Raw genomic sequence first — 6,227 nt, 5'->3', positions numbered from 1 at the left:
TATATATATATATATATATATATATACGATGATTGAAGATTAAACACGAGTTAGTACAAAAATATAGAGGATGAGTACGATAGGACCTATTTTTTGGATAAGTAGATTCGATGGGCTTTTAAAATATTGTTTAACAGGGGCATGAACTAAAAGACTTTTGTTGACGACATTATCATTATTACTAAGGAGGACACAAAGAAAAGATTAATCGAATCGTCAGAGATGGCCTCTACATTGTGAACAATCTGGGAAACCGGATAAGTCCAATTGTGGCCGAATGAAATAAGTCTAAGTAATCGTCTAAGTCTTTAGGCTTGACAGACTGCGTGTGTAATTGAAGCCAAAACCTTTTATACAGACACCATATTTTGATCATGTTCTTTGAACCAAATATATAAATATTAAAAGCTATTTGACTTACCCAGTCCTGATGGTGCAGAATCATTCTCGGGAAGTTGAAAATAAATACACCCAAAAACTCCGAATTGGTAAAAAACCAAACAAACCCAACCTAATATAACCTGAAATTAGGGAGACGAGAACAACAAGTTACAGATACGCAAACCTAAGTAGAATCAGTAGAATCATCATTAACAGTTTTCAGATGCGTATATGTCCCTATGGCTCCTTACTGGGTGCACTAAGACACAGCATGGTCTTACTAGGTTAACAAAATATAATAGAACACACCCAAAGAATAGCTTAGTAATAACCTAGTACAAGGGATACAAAACAGTATCTACACAAACCCTTCAGTATCAGTTGATTTTGAGATAAGAACAAAAGTAACGTCCTACCAAAAAATCTTGAAATACATAAGATAGGATGGCTCAAAAACGTGACTCGGGCAGATGTAAAAGTCCATTTGAAAGGTCGATGGCAAAATTGCGTAATAGGCAGACATGAATATTTTCGAAACCTAAAACAGGGGTTAGTTCGTTTTTCTTGGTTCCTTCCAGATTACTGGATAATCCTAAACCTTACCTGAGAAAATAATTGGAACAGTCCAAGGGTATCCAACCTCTACATCCACTCCCTGTTGGAATTTTGATCCGTCGAATCATGTGAACTATATTAGGGCCTCTCTTAAAATTTCGGATTGCCTTTTTTCCTAAGATCCCCACTATTTATGACATGGAAGTCTGTATCAAAGTTGAGTTTTCTTCTCATTTTGTCAGGTACCGTTATAGCCATCTCATTTATTTTAAGTGTCAAACAGTTTGCGATAATTTTCTTTGGGTATGATTTTATTGAAACCGAGTACAATTTCCGAGCAAAAGCCATCAAGCAGCGTTTACACTCAGACGTCCAACCATTTTCACTTCCTTGGGATTTCCTTGGATAGCAAACTTTCACCAACATACTAGATTAAAACGGCAAGAACTAACAAATACGGACAATTCAGACGCCTACTTGAGCATAAATATACACTGAGCTCGCATAATAAACTAACTTTTTACAAAGCATTGATTAGACCGTTAGTTGGACTTAAGTCGAACCTTAGGGGTTAGCAAAATCCTGGTATATATACCAAAACCAATTCTTTCGATCCAAAGTTGCCTCATCCTCAATGCCTCCGTGTACGTCAATAACCTAACGATCCACAAAGACCTAGACATCCCTATTCGTGAAGGATATGATCCGAACACGTTCAACAATTTCCACAGTCACCTCTTTCTTCACCATTACCAACTAACAGTGATGGTCTCGTGACCTATCCTGAGCCTATCCCAACTATAAATAAATGAGAGTTTTACCATCGGATGGCTCTTCTTTCCACCTCCCTTTTAGATTTGTATATTAATTCCACGTATTATGTGCTGAATGTTTATTTTTGTACAGGGAGCAATAAATAATTAAAAATCATTAAAAATATTTTTCGGTCATCCGGGCAGGATAGGCACTTTTTAACTCAACGATAAATTGTATTACTTAATCATGTATTATTACAGGTACAGTTATTCTATGAATTATGTTAGTTCTACTTATATACTTATGTATATACGAAACAATAAGTGACCAACAGTTTAAAACCTTCTTCCCTTTTTGCTGAATTATTGAATTGGTAACATATTTCTAAGACTAGAGAAGGTTGCTTTATTTTATCAGTTATCAGCTTTGGTCATGGCTTATAGTTCCATTCGATTTCAGACGATTACCGTCAGACGACAACCTTGTCCAAACCTGACCCATCTAGTCCCATAAAAGTAAGGATTGAGGTTGACAGCATTGGAGACATGAAACTGCACATCGGTAACCTCCTAAGAGGACGAGCTGTTATGGGTAATGATGCATTATATTAAAACTTATTATACTAGTTTTACGACACGAAGGCTAAAAATGTTTAATAATTATTCAGAAATCGTGAGATGCGGTCTGGTGTGATGTAGGTTTCAGAAAAACATTTTCTTTATCGTGCCAACGTTTCAATCTTTATTGAGATCATCTTCAGGGCCTGGGATTTACAAATAATGTTTACATTTAACAAATACATTTAGGATGTGGAAAAGTGAATTTATACAATGCAAATCCCAGGCCCTGAAGATGATCTCAATAAAGATCGAAACGTTGGCTTGATAAAGAGATAAAGAAAAGGTTTTTCTGAAACCTACATCACACCAGACCGCATCTCACGATTTCTGAATAATTATCGATTAACGGTCACTAATCACCACAAACATTTTTAATGTTTAGACTTATAATATTATAAGATTTTGAAAATAAAATTATAATGTTTTCTACTTATTTAAAGAATAATTTTGTCTTTTTAGAAAACATGCTCGATAGGATGATCAACATTTCATGGAGGCCAGGCTTCGTCGTCGTCCGACCCCTGATCAATGATATTGTCAGCACTGCATTCACGGAAATATTTAATCGAGCCTTTGGACATCTCGACTTCAATCAAATCATTCCCAATAGTTAAGAATTAATAAGTCATAAAAAATATTTATAGTGGTTATTGGGGATATTAAAAAAAAACAAAAAAACTATACTTTCAATCAAATCATTCCTAATAGTTAAGATTTAATAAGCCTGAAAAAAATATGTTTACAGGTTATTGGGAGAACAAAAAAACAAACAAAAACCATACTGTCAATCAAATCATTCCCAATAGTTAAGAATTAATAAGTCATAAACAATATTTACAGTGGTTATTGGGGTATTAAAAAAATATAAAAAAATATACTGTCAATCAAATCATTCCTAATAGTTAAGATTTAATAAGTCGGAAAAAATATGTTTATTGGTTATTGGGGAAATTAAAAACACAACAAAAAACTACACTGTCAATCGAATCATTCCTAATAGAGAAGATTTAATAAGTCAGAAAAAATATGTTTATTGATTATTGGGGGAATTAAAAACACAACAAAATACTACACTGTCAATCAAATCATTGCTAATAGTTAAGATTTAATGAGTCGGAAAAAATATGCTTATTGGTTATTGGGGGAATTAAAAACACAACAAAAAACTATACTGTCAATCAAATCATTCCTAATAGTTAAGATTTAATAAATCAGAATGAATATTTATATTAGTTATTGGGAATATTAAAAATTAACCAGAAATTATACTTTTGTTTCAAAATGCTAAATATGATAAATGTTAAAAAACGCATGTAAAATTATTCAAAAGAAAAGTATATTTTGGGTAGAAAATAACGATAAAATCTTGTACATTTATTATATAGTCGAAAACTATGAAAAATGTGTGAATATGAAAAAATTGTTTCTTCTTATTATTGTAAATATATAAATGTATGTAAATAATAAAATTTTATTGAACAATATATTTTATTTAAGACTTATCGAAATAAACAATAATATTTTTTTGAAGATTACAGTTAAATTGAAAAGGAACAATCGTATTTCAGAATTGAATTTTCAGCTTTTATCTTAAATAGAAGGACGAGTTGTGTAAGGGACGACCCTCTTTCGAGTAATAACTGTGGATAAACTGAAATATACCGAGCTGAGCCGGAGTTTAAGCTGGCCCAAAACGGGATTACGGGATAAGCTGGGGGAAACGAATAGATAATCCTCTGATTTTAACATTATTTATGAAGTTGAAGTTGTTTTCCTGGAAAATCCAAGTCTAAACTGCTTTTTATTCGAATCTCATCTGAATAGTTTCTTTTCTCCAACTACTGAAACTAACTGCCAACAATCAAACGTCAGTTTAGTAAAATGTGTTTTGAGGAGTTGAAAATACAATTCCGTTTTAGAATAGTTTAAGAGCAGTTAATACTTCAGTGAGAAGATACAAGAGGACGAGCCCTGAAATTGAAAAAACGAAATATATTGGGAGAATAAATAAGAAAGAAAAGCTGCCTTAACAGAAAAATCCACCTTTGTTCCTTCTGTGTGGTCTAGGATTTCTTCATTTTTCAATTTCTCTTCAGTTGAATCTTTCTTTCATAATGGAAGCCAATGGTGCAATCTTTAAGTGCAGTGTTTTGTATTTTTCCGTCCTACTCATCTTGTATTTAGTAATCGAACTATAAACGCTAAGCTATTTCGAAATGTATTTTCAAGTTTTATATTTGAAAATGTGTTTAAAGTATTGAAAAACAGACAGGTTGTGAGATTTAATGAGATTTTCTTCGGGTTAATGACATACGCTCCATAATAGACAACCACAATAAGCATACTAATAACCAGTGAGAAATATAAAGAATTATATAGCATATATATATATATAATAAAATCTCATNGTTTTTATAAACATTGTTTAATTATGATGGTTAGGAGTAACTTTATTTAAAACAATTAAGTTTAACAAACAATTTATTAGATGGTTGTGCTCATAAAATTTAACTAACAATTTATTACAAGGTTTTGCTCAAAATAGTGCATTAAGAACAAAAGAAGGGTTGCGATTGTGATAGTGATTATTGTGACAAACGCTATGGACTGTACGCGACGTGTGCTTCCGTCGGACAGATGTGCATACCCCACAAAAACGTGGCAAGGCGTCGGGTAGCGTCGCATAGCGTAGCATCGGGTAAGTGTGTTTCTGGCTTTAGAACTGCCAGAAGGTTCGTCGATGGATTGCGCCACACATTACCAGTTCAATTAAGGATTGTTTGTTTTCTGTTGTAATCATAAATTATAAATAAGAATATAATAGTGGTTAGTAACAATGTAAATTAATTTTAATTGTTAGCAGATTGTAAATAGAGACATAAACGAACTGTACAAAACTTTTGAATAAAGAAAAACGAGAATCCAAGGTAGCCACTTCCCGCTCCTCCAAAATCATACCTCCCAAATACCTCTGGCTACCAAGGATCAAAAAACAGTTTTTTGGAAAAACTAAAAACCCAGTCACTAATTTCTATCCAGCGAAAGAAGAAACTTGCCCATCGGATCGCTCAAGAAGTGGCTCAACATCATCAGATACATCTCGCCCATATTTTCACCGGCTCTTCTCAAAACCACGCTTGAGTTACTCAAGGAACTAGGGTTTCCACTTTGAAGTCTAGAAAGGACCCACGGTCGTACGAGCTCACGATCTCCGGGGTGCCCGGTACAGTCGGACAGGTCGAAGCTCTGCCTCTCACTCAACGGTACTTTTTTAGGGCCAAAAGCCTCCTCGCCGGCTCTACAGAAGAACCTACCACTTAGGAGTGCCCTTCTCGCCTGCCTGAAAGGGGTCTTGTACCGTAGAGCTCACGGTTGCGGGCTTCCCGGTAGGGCAGAACAGTTGGGACCTTCCTTGGTACAATACCGGCCCTTGTGAGGGCCCGAAAGGTTCAACGGCGTCTCGGACAATATTTAAAAAACATAAAAGCTTCACTGAATGCAACAAATACAATTGCAGAAATAGAACAAAAATTCAAAGAGAGATCATTTTCATCGAGAAATTCGTTCGTTCGGGTTCATGCACAAAAAGGTCGAAAATTTGAAAATATATAAACAAAACATATTCAACTCTAAAAATTCTAAAACACGCAAATTAACAACAATCCATATACAGCTTTTAAAACTGTCAAAAAGGAAAAGGACCGAGGATCGCAAAGACCGACCAAAGCAACAGTCGTCCACCAAAGATAGGGGCTTAATCTAAGTAACGACGAGGCAGTGCGGACCGAACCCCTCACAGTTAAAAAACCGGCTTGACTTCGCAGGAATCACGTAGACTCTCTTAGAGGGCGAATTACGGAAACGGGTATGGCAGAGGTAATTGATCGCTAACGACCAAATTTCACAAAAAGAACC

The 6,227-nt window shown here is 34.6% G+C and overlaps 1 long non-coding RNA gene across 1 annotated transcript; it reads left to right on the top strand.

The window, feature by feature from the left end:
* Positions 1 to 2,027: 2,027 nt before the first annotated feature.
* LOC112127722 lies at positions 2,028 to 3,167 on the top strand. Its single transcript, XR_002910699.1, has 2 exons — positions 2,028 to 2,283; positions 2,772 to 3,167. It is a non-coding gene; the product is annotated as an uncharacterized LOC112127722 (long non-coding RNA).
* Positions 3,168 to 6,227: the final 3,060 nt, after the last annotated feature.

This window comes from Cimex lectularius, unplaced genomic scaffold (genome assembly GCF_000648675.2).
Source record: "Cimex lectularius strain Harlan isolate CLEC.00 unplaced genomic scaffold, Clec_2.1 scaffold282, whole genome shotgun sequence".
Lineage (NCBI taxonomy): Eukaryota > Metazoa > Arthropoda > Insecta > Hemiptera > Cimicidae > Cimex > Cimex lectularius.
The sequence above is the reverse complement of the archived record's forward strand: the minus strand, read 5'-3'. Positions and strand labels throughout refer to the sequence as shown.